The sequence below is a fragment of the Podarcis tiliguerta genome (genome assembly GCF_965153285.1).
Source record: "Podarcis tiliguerta genome assembly, chromosome: 7".
NCBI classification, from domain to species: domain Eukaryota; kingdom Metazoa; phylum Chordata; class Lepidosauria; order Squamata; family Lacertidae; genus Podarcis; species Podarcis tiliguerta.
Genome location: NC_139540.1, coordinates 12,280,934 through 12,299,314, shown reverse-complemented (window position 1 = coordinate 12,299,314; position 18,381 = coordinate 12,280,934). Strand labels below are relative to the sequence as shown.

At 47.0% G+C, this 18,381-nt stretch overlaps 1 long non-coding RNA gene across 3 annotated transcripts in view; it reads left to right on the top strand.

The window, feature by feature from the left end:
• The window catches only part of LOC310682253, a 125,416-nt gene that overhangs the window by 32,418 nt on the left and 74,617 nt on the right, over positions 1-18,381 (top strand). For all 3 annotated transcript variants that reach the window (XR_014513814.1, XR_014513815.1, XR_014513816.1), the window contains exon 2: positions 10,596-10,970. This is a non-coding gene — a long non-coding RNA (uncharacterized lncRNA). The remainder of the gene's footprint in view (positions 1-10,595; positions 10,971-18,381) is intronic.

The following is an 18,381-nucleotide window of genomic DNA, read 5'->3' as shown; positions in this document are numbered from 1 at the left end:
TTCAAATCTGCGCCCTGTTGATGCTCTCACCATGTCCTCTTCTTGGCTGGCTTCAAACACATCCCCAGATTAAGGATGTGCTTGCAGCTGGTAAAGCACCTGTATTGCACAAGGTTCCAGAGAGATGTTGCTTTGGAGCATGATAAGCCTGGCCTTTCGACTGCGTTCTCATTTGCTTCCTGAAATGCTCCGCTCCTTGCAAAGAGAGGAGGAGATTTATAGTGGTGTAGAGTGGGGAGGGACGCGGGTGGCGCTGTGGGTTAAACCACAGAGCTAGGACTTGCCGATCAGAAGGTCGATGGTTCGAATCCCCGGTGAGCTCCCATTGCTTGGCCCCTGCTCCTGCCAACCTAGCAGTTTGAAAGCACGTCAGAGTGCAAGTAGATAAATAGGTACCGCTCTGGCGGGAAGGTAAACGGCCTTTCCGTGCGCTGCTCTGGTTCGCCAGAAGCGGCTTAGTCATGCTGGCCACATGACCCGGAAGCTGTACGCCGGCTCCCTTGGCCAATAAAGCGAGATGAGCGCCGCAACCCCAGAGTCGGTCACGACTAGACCTAATGGTCAGGGGTCCTTTTACCTTTACCTTTAGAGTGGGGAGCCGGGAGAAAAGCAATGACAAACCTAGACAGCATCTTAAAAAGCAGAGACATCACCTTGCCAACAAAGGTCCGTACGACAGAGGATGAGATGGTTGGACAGTGTTGTCAAAGCATGAGTTTGACCAAACTGCGGGAGGCAGTGGAAGACAGGAATGCCTGGCATGCTCTGGTCCGAAGAGTTGGACACGATTAAACGACTAAACAACAACAACAGAGTGGGGAGCCAGTGTGGGGCAGTGGCTAGAGTCTTGGACTAGGACAGGGGTTGGCAAGGCTTACTGGGCATGGGCCAGATCACTCCCATAGAGATCCTCTGTGGGCCAGACAGGCACAGCGCGATGCCGGAAATCGCTTCTGGGCATGCGCAGACACGGTTTCCGGTGTCTGGGCATGTGCAGAAGCGATTTCTGCAGCTGGGGAAGAGAGTCCCCGTGTCACGCTGCACAGGACGTAAGAAGAAGTTTGATGGTAAAAGCAAATCGCCAATTGGTACCTTAAGCCTAGGTTAAAGTTGCACCAGCGGAGTCTCTAAGCACCATTTTTTGTGGTTGGAGGATGATGATGGTGATGATGATTTCCATCCCGTTTTATATTTTAAAGGGGAAAAAATCTCAATGTGCTTTCCAACACGTGAAAACATTTTTTAAAAACCCCAAGAGCCAGTGTGGTGTAGTGGTTAAGAGCGGTAGTCTCGTAATCTGGGGAACCGGGTTCGCGTCTCCGCTCCTCCACATGCAGCTGCTGGGTGACCTTGGGCTACTCACACTCAGCCTCACTCACCTCACAGAGTGTTTGTTGTGGGGGAGGAAGGAAAAGGAGAATGTTAGCTGCTTTGAGACTCCTGAAGGGGAGTGAAAGGCGGGATATCAAATCCAAACTCTTCAAGAATTCAAGAGAATGATTGGTTTCTTAATTTAAGAATTCAATAAAACAAATTCCAAGCTTCAGGGGAAATGTTTTAGATCCTTCTCTAAGCTTTGGGAAGTTCTCTTAAGTTGTGGGGAAACATTGTGGGAAACCTGCAAACGGGAATTGAGCGCCAGAGCTACTCCCCCCCCCCCTCCTGTGGCTTCCAGCAACAGGTATTCAGAATCATTGCAACCTCAGTAGCTTTCTCCTCCACAAATTTGTCTAATCCTCTTTTAAAACCATCTCGGTTGGTGGCCATTGCACTCCCTTGTGGCAGGGAGTTCCATAGTTCCAACTATGGCAAACACTTCAAAAAAGTGGGTCAGTGCTGCTGTTCCCAAGCAGACACTCCTGCATGCTGAATCAGCCTCCTTTCCCCCTTTTTTCTTTTGGTTTTCAGATGCTTGGGTGGTGCCTGTGAGATGCAACATCAATTGCCGTGGAGCTAATCATTTAAGTATCTCTGGAGGGGAGGGTGAGAGCCGTAAGCCTCTTTTGATGCTCCCATGCAGCAGCAGCTGTGTGCAGATCAGAAGCACCTGTGGCTGATAACATCCTTCAGAGAAGGAGGGGCAGCAACAAACTGTGTGCCAAGCGCAAACACTCTTCTTATCTGGGTGCTTTTCTCAGGCTCAAATGGGAGTCGCTAAGACAGGCTTGGGAGTCTTGCAGCAGTCGAGTGCTGACAGCTGGGGCTGCCATGGGAAGAGGCATCTCTTCCCCCGAATGGCGTGAGGCTCTGAGAGTGTGTCAGGGTTTTCACCTGTGGCTATGCATAGATTCCATAATAGCAGCTTGAACATAGTATAAGGCTGCTCAGGTTCAAAGGAGGAGAGGGTTGCAATGTGAATAAAAACTGCACGGCAGAGGGAGTTTTGGCTGGTCATTCCAGAGTGAAGAAAGCCTCTGATTCTGCAAAGCTCTTTAAAAAAATAAAACCAGAGGTGGCCCGCCTCCAGATATTTGGAACGCTCTGTCACAAGAGACTAGGGCCCTGTGGGACTTGACATCTTTCCGCAGGGCCTGCAAGACAGAGCTGTTCCGCCTGGCCTTTGGTTTGGACTCAGTCTGACCCTTATGTTTCCCTCCCCTTATCGTCTTGATCTATTGGCTGCTTTTAAAACGAGGCTGCATTTTAAATTGCATTTTAACTTGTATTTTAAATTGGTTCCCCCCCCCATTATATTTTTACTGTGATTTTACTGGTGTTAGCCACCCTGAGCCCGGCTCTGGTCGGGGAGGGCAGGGTATAATAATAATAATAATAATAATAATAATTATTATTATTATTATTAAGACGGAGCACGTTCGGCTCCCGGAAAATGTTTGCAAACGGGAACACTTACTTCCTGGTTTGCAGTGTTTGTGTTCCAAGTTGTTTGAGAACCAAGACGTTTGAGAACCAAGGTAGCACCGTACTCACATTTGTGAGAAGTCGATCTTTTAGTGTGGCAGCACCCACTCTCTTGCTCTGGGGAAGCCAGCCTCTCCCAGCTCAGTTATTTACAAGGCCGCTTTATAAAGAGCTGCGTGAAACCTATCCGCCCAAGCTATCCACCCTTGCCATGCTTTTATGATTCCCAGCTCCCCATTTAGCTATGATCACAGGTCTGGACTGAGTAGCATTGCATCGCCCAAGCCTAGCAGCCAGACCTCTGCTCCAAACATAAAAGCACACCTTGTCTGGGAGGCTTGCCCTTTGAAGTAGCGCTTCGTTATTCAAACGAGGCTTGCCATGTTCTTGGGGGCGGGGGAGAGAGCAAGGCGAGTCATGTTTTCTGAGATGGCTCTAAGAGAAGGCTTTGGGTTGCGCCGCAGCAAATTGCAGAAATGAATGATTTGTACAGAGAGCCAGTGTGGTGTAGTGGTTAAGAGCGGTAGTCTTGCAATCTGGTGAACTGGGTTCGCATCTCCGCTCCTCCACATGCAGCTGCTGGGTGACCTTGGGCCAGTCACACTTCTCTGAGGTCTCTCAGCCCCACTCACCTCACAGAGTGTTTGTTGTGGGGGAGGAAGGGAAAGGAGAATGTGAGCCGCTTTGAGACTCCTTAGGGTAGTGATAAAGCGGGATATCAAATCCAAACTCCTCTTCTTCTTCTTCTCTACATGAAGGTGTGTCTCACCGGTAGGCTACGATCCAAGCGTCGTCAATGCTGTGTCCTTCAGATACTTCTGGGGACTGCAGCTCCCATCACCCTTAATCACAGAATCTTAGAGTTGGAAGGGGCAAGCAAGGGTCATCTAGTCCAACCCCCTGAAATGCAGGAATCTTAGCTAAACAGTCAGCTCTGTTTAGGGAAGCTAGTCCATCACCTCTCATGGGAGTTTGTTCTAATGCCAAACAGCTCTTACTGTCAGAAGGTTTTCCCATATGGTTAGTCGGAATCACCTTTCTTGTAACTTGAAGCCACGGGTTCGAGTGTTACCTTCTGGAGCACAAGAAAACAAGCTTGTTCCCTTAGGTTATTTGAAGATGCCTATCCAATCTCCTCTCTGTCTCCTCTTTTCCAGGCTAAACATACCCAGCTCCTACCATTCCTCATCAGACTTAGTTTCCAGACCCTTGATCATCTTGGCTGCCCCCCTTTGCACACTTTCCAGCTTGTCAACATCCTTCTTAAATTGTCCAGAATTGGACACAGTGTTCTGTTGATACAGCCTAGTATAGCGTTAGCTTTTTTTTGCTGCTGCATCACACCGTTGGCTCCAGTATGGCCAGTGGTGATAATACTGGAAATTGGGAACCCACTCTTTCCCAGAGCATTAAAAAGCGGGTTTTTGTGGAGACAGTAGTGCGGGAAAAAAAAAAAGGTGCTCAGACATGGACTGGAAAAGCGGGGAGGAAAATTAGTGTGGATGAGCTCAAAGTTGTGAAACCTGCCACAACTGTCAAGTGCAATCCCGTTAGACTATTCTTTGGCTTAACTCGGAGAATCCTTATAGTGGCAGGTTTATTTATTTATTTTCTTGCATTATTTTTTTAAAATATATTTTCCGTTATTACCATTTCCAAAATCGCATTCACATTGAAATATACAGTCATACCTCGGGTTGAATGTGCTTCAAGATGAGCGTGTTCGAGTTGTGCTCCGCGGCAGCCCGGAAGTAACGGAGCGCGTTACTTCTGGGTTTTGCCGCTTGAGCATGCGCAGACGCTCAAAATGACGTCACGTGCATGTGCAGAAGCGCCGAAACGTGACCCGCGCAGACGCGGTTTACTTTTGCTTCTAGATGCGAACGGGGCTCTGGAACGGATCCCATTCGCATCTAGAGGTACCACTGTATATATATATATTTCCACCATTAATATTTTTCTTTATAATAAAACATTCGACGACTTCCCTTCTTCCCCTTCCCCTGGTTCCTTTGATTTTCCCACCATTCCTGCATATTATTATATCTGGTTCACTTTCTCCCCTTATTTTCTCTCCTTTATTATATATTATACTGTTGAATTTACCTTAATCTCGCTAGCGTTTCCAGTTATTTTCCAAATACCTCACAAAATATCCCCAATCCTCCTCTTTGCCTAGTCCATCTCCTTGCTCCTTTGTTTTACTTTCATTAGACCTACTAATCCTGCATATTGTATCGCTTTTAATTGCCAATCCTCCTTATTTAGTGGCAAGTTTAAAAGGCGGAAGACTCTTTTTGCACTTTGAGCTTGTATGCGCAAGAGATATGCAATCCTGCTGGGTGGCTCAGAAGGGGGGGGGGGGGCTAGTGATGAAACAAAAGAGAAGGCAGCCCTGTGTCCTCTTGCCCTTATCTGATCTGCATCGATGGACCCCCTGGCGTGAAAGGTTCTGATAGCTCTTAATTTGCTTTCAAGAGGTGGTGATTTGCATTGCTTAAAACTAGGGATGTTTATAAATAGTTTGCAAATTGAGGCTTGGGAGCAGGGCGGGGTGGTCCTGGGTGGTTGGGGGAGTTTAAGCTGACACTTAAATCCTGCAATTCAGGGAGGATAAACCTCCGGCATCTTGCCTCTGAATACTAAGTGCTGGAGGATGCTTCTGAATCAGACCCATCAATGGCAACCTCCTGTCCTCATTTTATTAATTTTTCTGTTACACAATTTAAAACACTCACTTTACATCCTTAAGATACCAATGACTTCCCTTCTTTTCTTTCCATGGTTCATTTTACCCATCTTAAATCCCTGCATATTTTACAGAAACTGTACCAATCAGTATTCCATATTGCATCCATCAAAACTTGTTTACGCTGTTCAATTCGTCTGAATGCTGCCAGAGTTTTCAGCTGTACACAGTTATTTCCCATATACAGTGGTACCTGGGTTTGCATACGTCTTGGTTTGCATATGTTTTGGATTACAAACACATCAAACCCGGAAGTGCATGTCCCGGCTTGCAACCTTTTTTTGGATTACAACCCATATGTTTTTGGATTATGAACAAAATTTGTTTGGAGGCCCCATTGGCGAAAGTGCGCCTTGGGTTACAACCTGTTTTGGTTTACAAACGGACCTCCGGAACTGATTATGGTTGCAAACCAAGGTACCACTGTATTCAATAAACGCTTTAAACGTATGTTCTTCTTGTTCTCTTATTCTGTATGTTAAGTCTGCCACTTGTGCATATTCTGTCAATTTAAGTTGCCATTCTTCTTTGGTTGGGACCTCTATTTGTGGGCTAACAAAACAGTAATGGCATACATAAATAACCTTCTTTGACACCTGGGAATTTCAGTAGGAATTATCCCCAACAGAAAGGACTCTGTTTTATTTTTTGAAAGTACTTTTAAACATTTCCCCCCTAATTCATTATGAATCATTTCCGAATACTCTTACCCCTTTTTTAAGTCCACCACCTATGAAAGAACGTTCCCATCACTTCTTTGCCTCTCCAGCACTTATCTGATTCAGCCTTATACATCTTAACAAGCCTCATCAGAGTTAAATATCATTTGTGAATCATTTTCAGGTGGTTCTCCTTATTTATACCCCGCCCATCTGGCTTGGTTTCCCCCGCCACTCTGGGCAGCTTACAGCATATATGAAAACAAACAACACCAAGCATCAAACACTTCCCAATACAGGGCTACCTTCAGATGTCTTCTAAAAGTTGTGTCGTTCCTTTATCAACTAGTCCAGACTATAATTCCCATCATTTTGCTAGCTAAAGACAATGGGATTTGTATTCCAAAAACAGCTGGAGACCCCAGTTTGGGAAACTGATCTAGTCCAGGCATAGGCAAACTCGGCTCTCCAGATGTTTTAGGAGTAGTTTCCATCATCCCTGACCACTGGCCCTGTTAGCTAGGGATGATGGGAGTTGTAGTCTGTAGGCTGAGGTTGCCTATGCCTGATCTGGTCCAACCCCCTGCAATACAGGAATCTTGAGCTAAAGGATCCAAGGCAGATGGTCTTCTAGTCTCAGCTTTAAAAATCTCCAAGGAAGGAGAGTCCATCACCTCTCCTGGGAGTTTCTTCCACTGCCAAACAACAGCTTATTCCCAAGTAGTTGGTCATTGTGCTAAACTGGACGCTGGAGTTGATGGCCCCGTAAGGTCCAGTAAGGCCTCTCTCCTTACGTTCTTAGATCTTGGTTTGTAAGCTCGTTTCCGTTAATTAAAGGCAGCAGCGTGGGAATTGGCTTGCTGTCCGTCTGGCTTTTGAGCGGGGCAATCTAGTGCTGACCTCCAGTTGTCAAATTGCTTCTAAATTCAGTTGGCTCTGTCTGCATCAGGCTCGTAAATTGAGTTTGCTCTCATTCACTGGCTCCTTTTCTCCTTTTTAAATGCAATTAAGCCCCGTAAGCAAGTTAAAAAACCACCACCTCTATATACCAGTGGACTGGTCCACCCTTGGGGAATATATTTTGCCTTGCTGGAATCTTGGGGTGTGGGGGTGCACTTTTGGCTTGTGATGGATGCAGCACTTAGCCAGGACATAATACCAAGAGGCTTAAGAGATGCTCATCTTTCCCTAATCTCTTTTGAGTGTCCCCCCCCCCCCACTGATTGAAAGACCATTAGCCCATGGGAGGGGAACACATAAGCAAGGCAGAGATGAGTGTCTTTATAGCAGTCGAGCTGTTTCACAATTAGCAGCCAATTCTCTCTTACCACCAAAGTGAATAGCAGAGAAAATCTTTAATAAAAATACATTTATTTAAAAAAAAACCAAAAAAACCACCCCAATTAGCAGCCAATTTGGCTTTGTTTGTGGGAAAATAGTTTGATTTAAAGTTAGCCAGCTCTCAGGTGTGTGTCTCTGTCTATGCATTTAGGGCTTGGGATTGGCAAGTCAGTTTTTCAGGGGTTTGAAATGCAAATGTTTTTTTTTTGGGGGGGGGTGGAAAGCCAACCAGGCTCCCCTTTTATGTGGAAGCAAGCTGTGCTGGAACTTCCGGTTGCAAATAAACATCTGAGTTTCGTTAGGGACGGTTTTGCTGGGCCAGCGGTGATTGCAGTGGTTCAGTTTGGCGTGAAGTGTCTGATTGATGCATGGGTAGTTTTGGAGCCAGAAGAAGGTGTCTGTGGGGGGAGAGTATGGGGAGTATTGTTTTAAGTAGATATAAGAGTTGCTGCAACTTACTTCTTATGACTCTGAATGCTCAGTGTTGGAGGAAGTAGAAGAGGGGGGAAAGGAAGAGAGAACTTATCTCCCTAAAAGATAAGCCACTTAACCCACAAAGGCAAACAAAGCCCCCTTCGAGTCCACCCCACCCCACCCCACCCACTTGAAAGGTTCTTGGCAGAATTGCATCACCGTGATTATGGTCTGAGATAACAGACACAGGCATAATCTGCCTGTCATTTCTTTTCATTTGGGTCAGGCGAGAGACCACCTTTAACGTTTGCATTTTGGAAAGGGGTGGTAGATAACTGCAACAAAGGACAAGCAAGAGGGGAGCTTAAAACAATTGAAGGAACGTTTTGGTTTACACATATGGGACGCGGGTGGCGCTGTGGGTTAAACCACAGAGCCTGGGGCTTGCTGATCAGAAGGTTGGCGGTTCGAATCCCCGCAGCGGGGTGAGCTCCCGTTGCTCGGTCCCTGCTCCTGCCCACCTAGTAGTTCGAAAGCACATCAAAGTGCAAGTAGACAAATAGGTACCGCTCCAGTGGGAAGGTAAATGGCGTTTCCGTGCGCTGTTCTGGTTCGCCAGAAGCGGCTTAGGCATGCTGTACGCCGGCTCCCTTGGCCAATAAAGCGAGATGAGCACCGCAACCCCAGAGTCGGCCACACTGGACCTAATGGCCACACTGGACCTAATGGTCAAATGGACAATTTGTTGTTGGCAAAGGACAGCTGGACATATAAAGGCCCCATTGCCTTCAGTAGCTTAGGGCCTCATCAAACCTAAATCCGGCCCTGGTGCCATCGCAGTGCAGGTGCCTAAGATTAAAAATTGCATTTTAAGCATCTCTCGCAAGAGTGGGAGCTCCTCTTTCTTTCCCACGCAGCTGGCACATTCTGATGAATTGCCCAGGATGACGCGTGCGTTGAGCAAAAAACAAAATGCGGTGTTGCTTTGGGGAGTGACAACAGCGCTTGGGTACCGCGAAATAAATCACTTTCCCTTCCCTCCCTTGACTTGCTTGTACAAACACAGCCGCCTTAACCGCACACACAAACACACGCAGTGCTTGGACGGCCTCCAACGATAAACCATATTCACTATGGAATGCTTCATGTTTGCCACATCCACCTCACACATCCTCCCCAATTAGGAAACGGCTTGTGCGTTGGTTTCAGCCCATGCAGTCTGAACGGCCTGCTTCCATAACGGGTATCTTTTGATTACGGTTTCCAGGTTGAATAATAATAATTTTAAAGGATATAAAAAAAGAGCCCTGGCAGAATAGGGCAAGGCATTTGGAGATCTTCTGTCTTTGAACCTGGAAGTTCTGTTTGGTGGCATTGATAGAACCCCTTGCCTGTGGGTTGGTCTGATCCTTAAGCCAACAGATCATGCAGACTGGCGGGTCCCCTCCACATCAAGTGGCTGTGAGTTCCACAAGTTTATTCAGGAGTTTTGTGAAGAGGTTCTTCCTGCTGCTTGTTCTGGACCTAAAAGTTTACTGTGGACTTTTTGGAGGTCTTAAATTGTGGCAGCACCTGTAAGTTGGAGAGCATTGCCCTGTCCTAAGGCTCAGGGGGAGCTCAGATTACAGTCACCTTGTGTGGAGTGGAGACAAGATTAGATCCTTTTCTTTCTCTGAGACATGTCAGCAAAGCCCTCCAGTTGGGACCGGGATTCCCAAGCCCTTATGGGTGTCTCCTCTGCTTGCCTGCCTCTGTGAGTTGGGCCATTGCTTCCTCTAATAGCAGAGTTGAGCGCTGTGGGATATTGGAGTTCCCAGCTTGGTTGTGAAGTTCACAGGGTGACCTTGGTGTCAGTCACAGCCTCTTCACCTATCAGGTTCAGGCAGGTAGCCGTGTTGATCTGACACAGTCGGGGAAAAAAATTAAAAAATTGTCCAGTAGCACCTTAAAAAGGTAAAGGTACCCCTGCCCGTACGGGCCAGTCTTGACAGACTCTAGGGTTGTGCGCTCATCTCACTCTATAGGCCGGGAGCCAGCGCTGTCCGCAGACACTTCCAGGTCACGTGGCCAGCGTGACAAGCTGCATCTGGCTAGCCAGCGCAGCACACGGAATGCCGTTTACCTTCCCGCTGGTAAGCAGTCCCTATTTATCGCTGAAGGGGCGCTATTCGCTGAAGGGGCGCTGCACAGAGAGGGAGAGAATTTTTTTTCTTGTTCTCCCCCTCTAAAACAAGGTGCGTCCTATGGTCAGGTGCGTCCTATAGAGCGATAAATACGGTGATTTTTGATGGCTGTTTCAGACAAGGGAGGCCCTTTGTCCTTGAATCGACCTTGCCCTCCATCCTCTGCAAACCAAGGTGCTGAAAATTTGGTGACTGCTTACTGAGAGATTAGGCTTCTTTCTCTTTCCCCCATGCCTTTCTGACAGCCATTTGCAAGGAAAAGGGAAAGTTTGCATTTATCATGCAAGTGGAACAATTTCCAGTCTACTCTCCCACCCCCAGCTCCCTGTCTCATGCCCTGTCTGCTCCATGTAACAGTTTCTCCTTGTTTTGTTCCCTCTTCCCAAGGTCTCTGCCTTGATTTCTGGAGCAATCCAATAGACGCAGCAGCCCCTCCAACATCTTGTTCCTTTCGTTCAAGGACGCCCAAGGCCGTGGGACTTTCTTGAGCTGCCCAAAGACTCCGGAGAATGCCAGCTGCGGATGAAATATGTGCGTGGGGAGGGACGAAAGATTTTGGCTGTTCCCCCTCCCCTCATTCTGGATGTTCATACCAAGATAACATTGCTGAAGATGGATTATTTCCCCCGCTATCAATGGAATATGCATTTTTTTTTGTGGTTAATTTTGTGTGTGTGGATGCTGGGGGGAAAGCGCCGCCAGTAGTCTGAACATGAGACTGCCTGCCCTACTGTTTCCCACTGGGACAAGTGTGCTACCCAGGTACGTTTGTGATTACCTGATATACAGATAAGTTTTAAGTTTCTCAAAGTTTGCGGTGAATTCATTCTCTCTCTCTTTCTCTGTATGCCCCCAGCATGGACATATCACAGCTGATCTTTTAAGCACAGTGAAAGGAGTTGAACATGAGAAAACATGCTTTCTCCCTTGCTCCTGGCGCCGCCACGCTATTCATGGCTAAACCATGGCTAGCCTTAGCGTTGTGTCAGGACCCTGGTTCAGTCTGTTTCTCTCCAAACAAATCAAGAGTGTTTGTAAATGTTTGTTCTCGGATTGCTGCGTGTGGGTGGTTTGGGAAGAAACAAACCATGAGTCTGGATTTGGGCGTGCTGCTAAGGCAAACCATAGTTTAGCTCCTGGCAGTGTGGCAGGAGGGAAAAGCAAAGCACCTGGAATTTTAGCCCTGCACTCTCACTTTTAAGCTAAATTTAACTAAAATGAAGTGTGAAGCAGGCTGATGTGTTGTCATGTGCAGCCTGCAGAAATTTTCCTTCTAATACAGTGGAACCTTGGTTCTCGAACTTAATCCGTTCTGGAAGTCTGTTCAACTCCGGAAACCATTCGAAAACCAAGGCGCGACTTCCAATTGGCTGCAGGAGCTGTGTTTGACGTTCGGCTTCCAGAAAACGTTTGAAAACCGGAGGTTTTCAGCATTCGGGAGCCAATTTGTTCGGCAACTAAGCCGTTTGAGAACCAAGGTTCCACTGTACTGCAAATCATGCTGTTCATGATGCCTGGCTGCTATATTCTCTTACGATACTGTGATCACACTTGCAGGGACCATATGCTTTCTGGTTTGTGTGTGCTTGGAGATTGAGAGTTTGTTTCCCAGAGATTTGGTTTTCTTGTTGCTGTTCTCTGTGATGAAGACGCCTTGCTGCAGATGGCAGAGGCTGAATTGCCTTCTGAGCACTCTTCATCTTTGTTGGTTTCAAAGATGCGTGATTGATGCTTTTTTTAGGATTACGGGAGTGCTGTAGGAAGCTTGGTGCATGCTGAGGTCAGTATATCGCACCATTGCACGGGGAGGAGGGAATGTTGGGAGGAGACAGAAATGTTGTGGTGATTAATAGCAATAGCTTGCTTGGAGCGAAGGTGGAGTTCTGCCAGTACCCAGCACAGGCAAGCACGAAAATTGCAAGTTTTGTGGAGGCTCCCAGATTCTCCTTAGGGTTGCAATCTGATGCAGACTTCCTGGGGAGTCCGTTGACCTTTGTGAGACTCAGATCTGACTAAGCAAGCTTAGGTTGGTGGTGGTTAGCAGCAAATGGATGGAACCGGCCTCTTTGAAAGCATGTGCTAATACAGTGGTACCTCTAGTTACGAACTTAATTCGTTCCGGAGGTCCGTTCTGAACCTGAAACTGTTCTTAACTAGAGGCATGTTTTCGCTAATTTGCATGCAATTTCCATTCTCATCCTGGGGCAAAGTTCTCAACTCGAGGTAACTCTTCTGGGTTTGTAACCTGAAGCGTTTGTAACCTGAGGTGTTTGTAACGCGAGGTACCACTGTATAGTAAGGTATAACAAACTCTGGGTTGCATCCTGCGCTCCACAAGCGAAGTTCTGCAGGCAAAGGAGTGTTTCCATTGCCACACTTCCCTCTGAACTCCCCCAAAATCTGTCCTGGAGGCTCCTCTAATATTTTGGAGCTAATTTTGTGAGAGTGAGGGATGGAGAAAAATGAGAAGATGGGTTTTCACCACCCACCTGAACTGTGTAAGGAAGGTAGGAGAGGGTATATTGTTTTGACATTATCTTTCCCCCGCTCACACTAGTGAGTAAACATCAGAGTGCATTCCCTTTGCAACTTATTGGAAGCAAGTTGATGATTCATTAGAATCCTTTAATTAAGCAATCCAGTCTGGATTGTTCCTGGGAAGTTTCCCCTTTACAGTCGTACCTCGTTTTGCGGCCGGGATCCGTCCAAAAAAGACGCAGGACAAAGCCCCACATCTGCGCATTCACATGTGCGGAGTGGTTTGTGCTTCTGAGCATGCGCAAAGCGCGATTGGCAAACCTGGAAGTAACCTGTTCTGGTACTTCCGGGTTTGCCGCGGACGTTCACTGGAATGGACGCTAGACAAGGCGTACGTTCACAGAGGTATTACTGTATTTCCCTCTAAAAATAATAACAACAACACAACACAGCCTTCTTCAAAAGTAAGAATAAAGTTTTACTCATATTTGGTTCCCAGCAGTAATCTGAAGGCAGGCTTTCTCTTGTGGTTACAGTGAAATGAAGTCTGAGATGTCGCTCAGACTTTCTGCTTGGGGGCTCCATCCTATGTGAAGGTTGAACCATGCGCTGGCTAAGAGCCAGGAGAGTGAGAGACCAAGAGAGTGACGGTTGCACGGCCAGCCCTTTTATTTCGTCAGCTAGGGTCATGCCCATCTACCTAGCCACACACAGGGGGGAAAAGCTCCATTGCAGGCATGGCAGGAAGTCCTCCCTGTCTGGAGCCACGTTCCCCTGTGTGTCCATTCTAGGAAACAGGAAAATGTTGTACTTGACTGCTCTAGTGATAACACATTCCACATAGCCCTTCTCAAGTAATACGACATAACATTTAGATGCATAGATTTTATTCAACCACCCAGAGTCCCAGCTTGACACAAAGGTTCTGGAAATGCTTCTTTGGGTAGGGGATGCCCACGGTCACCTCCTTCGTAAAAATCACAGCTGCCAAAGTTGCAAAACAAAGAAAAAGAAAAGAAAGGCAAAATAGAGATAAAGAGAGGGAAGAGAGAGAGAAATAAAGAAGGTAAAAGGAGAGAAACGTTAGCAATAGAAGCATTTAAAATAAAAAACGGCGCTGTGATTTGCTGTCTGAAAGCTTAAGGGTAGTATTTGATTTTTCTCTCCTGCATCTACATCTTTCTGTGGGCAAATCCACCAATTCCTTCCTTGTGAGGTTCTTTTTCTGTGCTGTAGGGAGATGTGGATAATGTGCTCAGGACGAAAGGTTGGGTTTTTGTTTGTTTTTTCCTGCTTTCTTTCCCCACTGAAAAATCAGGAAAATGTTGGTTTAAAAGCTTTGGGAGAGGCATCTACCTCCCCCCTCCACCGGTCATTTGGAGCAATCTCTGTCGGCGGACTGACTCTGTTATTACACGGCTGGCAAGGAAATTCCATTTTGCTTAGGATGCTACTGTACATCCGCTGGAATTTCTCTTTTTTTATCGCTGTAACTTTATCACTTCCTCTGTTTTGGAATTTTAGCTCTCATTGTTCAGCCGCGGGACCGCAGCCTGTGGAATTTGCTCTCTGGGTGAGGAAGCCCTCAGATTTTTCACTGTTGATGCAGTTCTGCCTTTGCCGACTCATGGTGAGCTGTTTGCAGCTGTTTTTTTAAAGGGCACCAGGAATAATTGGGAACTGCCTTGCGCTGAGTCAGACCGGTGGCCCTTATAACCCAACATTGCTTACACGGATTGGCAGCAGCTCTTCTCCGTTTTGGGCAGGGGGGCAGCCCTAGCTGGAGAAGCTGGGAATTGAACTCTCAAAGCAGATGGCTGCAGCCCTGTGTACGACTACCTGAGAGTAATCTCTGTGGAATTCAGTGGGAGAAATGTTTCTGAGTAAATATGCACAGGGGTGATCATTCTGTTAGTGTTCTTTATTGATCTCCTGCCTGACCCTGGGCATCATTTCCAACTAGGTAAAGGTAAAGGGACCCCTAACCATGAGGTCCAGTCACAGACGACTCTGGGGTTGCGACGCTCATCTCACTTTATTGGCCGAGGGAGCCGGCGTACAGCTTCCGGGTCATGTGGCCAGCATGACTAAGCCACTTCTGGCGACCCAAAGCAGCGCACGGAAACGCCGTTTACCTTCCCGCCAGAGCGGTACCTATTTATCTACTTGCACTTTGACATGCTTTCGAGCTGCTAGGTTGGCAGGAGCAGGGACCAAGAAACGGGAGCACACCCCGTCGCGGGGATTCAAACCGCCAACCTTCTGATTGGCAAGTCCTAGGCTCTGTGGTTTAACCCACAGCGCCACCCGCATCCCTTCACTTCCAACTACTTATGGCTAACTGGGGGGGGGGGGGAAGAATCACACATAAGCAGGATTTCTGGGTGCAATTGTAGAAGTGCTATGCAAGAGCTATGTAGAAGACCTTCTTACTTAGCTCAGTTGGTAGAACGTGAGACTCTTAATCTCAAGGTTGTGGGTTCGAGTCCCATGTTGGCCAAAAGATTCCTGCATTGCAGAAGGTTAGACTAGATGTCCCTTGTGGTCCCTTTCGACTATAATTCTATGAACAGACCAGGGCCGGATTTAGGTTTGATGAAGGTAATGGGGCCTTTTATATGTCCAGCTGTCCTTTGTCAACAACAAATTGTCCCTTTTTTGTGTTGAATATATGCTATATGGTAATTTGTGGCCCTAATACAGTCATACCTCGGGTTACAGATGCTTCAGTTTGACTGTTTTCGGGTTGTGCACTGCGCCAAACCTGGAAGTATCGAAATGGGTTACTTCTGGGTTTTGGCGCATGTGCAGAACAGCTAAATTGCGCTATGCGCAGAAGCGACGAATTGCGACCCGCACATGTTCAGACGTGACACTGCAGGTTGCGAACATGCCTCCCGCACGGATCACATTTGCAACCTGAGTGTCCACTGTAGGTATCTAAAGCCATTTGCCCATGTTGCCATGCAACCAGTCCATGCAGAATGTAGGCACCCTATATATAGAAAGGAGCAAACCAGTGATATTTTAGGGAGCAGGCTGGCAGGAGGGGCCCGTTACTTACATCATAGGAGCCTAGACAACACAAAACACTGTTGCTGTATGTAGGTTTTATTTTATTTGTTTTTTATCTCATATTTTGGAAATGTACATCCAGTTGTTGTTTTTTCCTTTTAATTTTTTTGGAGCCCCCAAGAGAGTGGGGCCCTAAGCTATAGCTTGCTTCACTAAAACATAAATCTGGCACAGACATACCCCCACTAGCATGCAAATTTCACCCAAACACACACACACACACAAGAAAACAGTACTGCTAGGAAGAGATTAAAGGGAATGCTAAACCACATCGGATGCTGGCAATAATGACAGCCGCTTTCATCAGTGAAACCATGATTGCCCACGACACACAGGGCCTCTGATCTGCAGCAGAGCAAAAGCCACTTATTGCAGGAATGCTCTTTCTGTTTCTCCCCAATCCCACAACACACACACACACACACACACACACACACACCATAATCTGACTCGCACAGACATAGTAGAAGTCAGCTCTTTCAAAACGCTTGATTTCTCTGGCTCTCGAGGGATAAGTGGGTGGATTTTTAAAAAGCAAGGGGGGGGGAAGAACTCTTTTTGGGAAACAAGAGTATCTTTGGCCTATATACACAAAAACCCAAAGACATAATTGAGCACAGTGATGCTCTGCCCAAAGTCTGCTGAGTAATAGAATGCAGGAGGATGAAAGCTGCCCTGGCCGGAGCCCCAGGAGCAGACAGCTGGGCTTTGAAAACCAGCCACCGTCTGAAACGAAGGGCTGCCAAAACGCAGCCTTAACCAGAAGTGTGTGACTGAGCTGCGGCCCGGTGATCAATTAAACTCCAGGAAATCGCTGCTGACCTCTTCCCAACACTTAACCCACCAGTACAGTATTAACTCTGTCCCAGTCAGCATTCCTGCCGACTGAATCCACGTTCGCACAGTTATTTGAACAGAGAGATTTCTTGGCTAGAAAACATCCCTGCCACTCATCCCGCTGCTTCCGTGGCAGATCCCGGACCAGCTGTGTCTGGGAACACAAGTCATCTCGGAACGAATGTGGCTCCCATGGCACCGTCAAGGTAATGGGCTCACACCTGCTCTCAGGAAACCTGGCAATCTCACGCACAATTGACCTCCAGACTCTGCCTGGACATCCACCGTGGTTCTTCTGCCCTAGTGAAGCTTCAGGGTTCTGTTTTTTCCAATGCCTTTACAAACAACTTTGAAGAAGGAATAGAGGGGATACGCATCAAATTTGCAGATGGGAGGGGTAGCTCATGCTGCGGAAGACAGAAGCAGAATTCAGAATGACCTTCTCAGATTGGAGATTGGATTGGGGGTTTTTAAGCAGAGGTTGGATGGCCATCAGTCATGGGTGCTTTAGTTGAGATTCCTGCATTGCAGGGGGTTGGACTAGATGACCTTTGGTGATCCCTTCAAACTCTATGATTCTATGCAGCGCCTGTGACCTCTGTAGGGTGCTCTCCCCAGGAAGGCTTGCCTGACACCTTCCTTATAGATCTAGCTGAAGGTTGTCACCTGAACTAGCCAGATGTGTAACTGCGAATCAATCACAGTCAGTGCATCACTTGAAAAACAAGTCTTCAGAGAGCTGTCTTGTGCCCCAAAATAGCAACTAGAAATAATAATAATAATAATAATAATAATAATAATAATAATAATAATAATAATAATAATATTTATTATTTATACCCCACGAAACTGGCTGGGTTTCCCCAGCCACTCTGGGCAGCTTCCAACAGAATATTGAAATACAGTAACCTATTAAACATTAAAAGCTTCCCTAAACATTATGTTTTGGTGATTGCAAACCTTTGGTGCCTAGCTTCTATATCTGAGTTTCTAGCACTGGGCTCCGTGTCCCTTGGGTTGAAAAAGTTTCCCCAGCCCGTTGTACCTTTTCCCAAAAGTGGGAAAGGGAGTGAGGAGAGCCTGTGCCCCAGCTATACTTGGGGAAACACATCTGCTTGAAGACGAAACATCTGCGAATAGATTTGCCTAGCAGGAAAGCACCACGGAGCAGAAACACAATGCAAGTTGCAGAAGGAGTGACCCGGCTGGAAGAATTTTGGCAACTGCAGGGGCCTGTCATCTCCCGTGTCTCACCTGCTGAGTGCCATAATCGCTTGTCATTTCACGGTTATTCCCTGTTGAGCTTTGCAGGCTAACATAGAGGAAGTTAAACAGGCGGAGCCACCCTCCTGTAAATGTTTGGTACCCACTGTTTTAAGAAGCAAAGTGAAATCTCACGACTGATTGGTTTGTCTTCTGGCTTGGCTCGGAATCGCAGGCTAGCTGTGACAGGTTTGGGACTTACTCTGTTTTACTGACGTTTCCTTGCCGGATGATTTCTGGGGTTTTTGTGATCTTTGACACGGTGTAAGAGGCACTTCTGGAAACCTTGTGGAAGATTAGTGCTTAGAATCATAGAATCTAGTCCAGCCCCCTGTAATGCAGAAATCTCAGCCAAAGCATCTATGACAGATGGCCATCCAACCTCTGCTTAAAATCCACCAGGGAAGGAGAGTCCACCATCTTCTGAGAGAGTCCGTTCCACTGTTGAACAGCACTTACTGTCAGAAAGTTCTTCCTGGTGTTTAGTCGGAATCTCCTTTCTTGTAACTTCAAGTCCTTG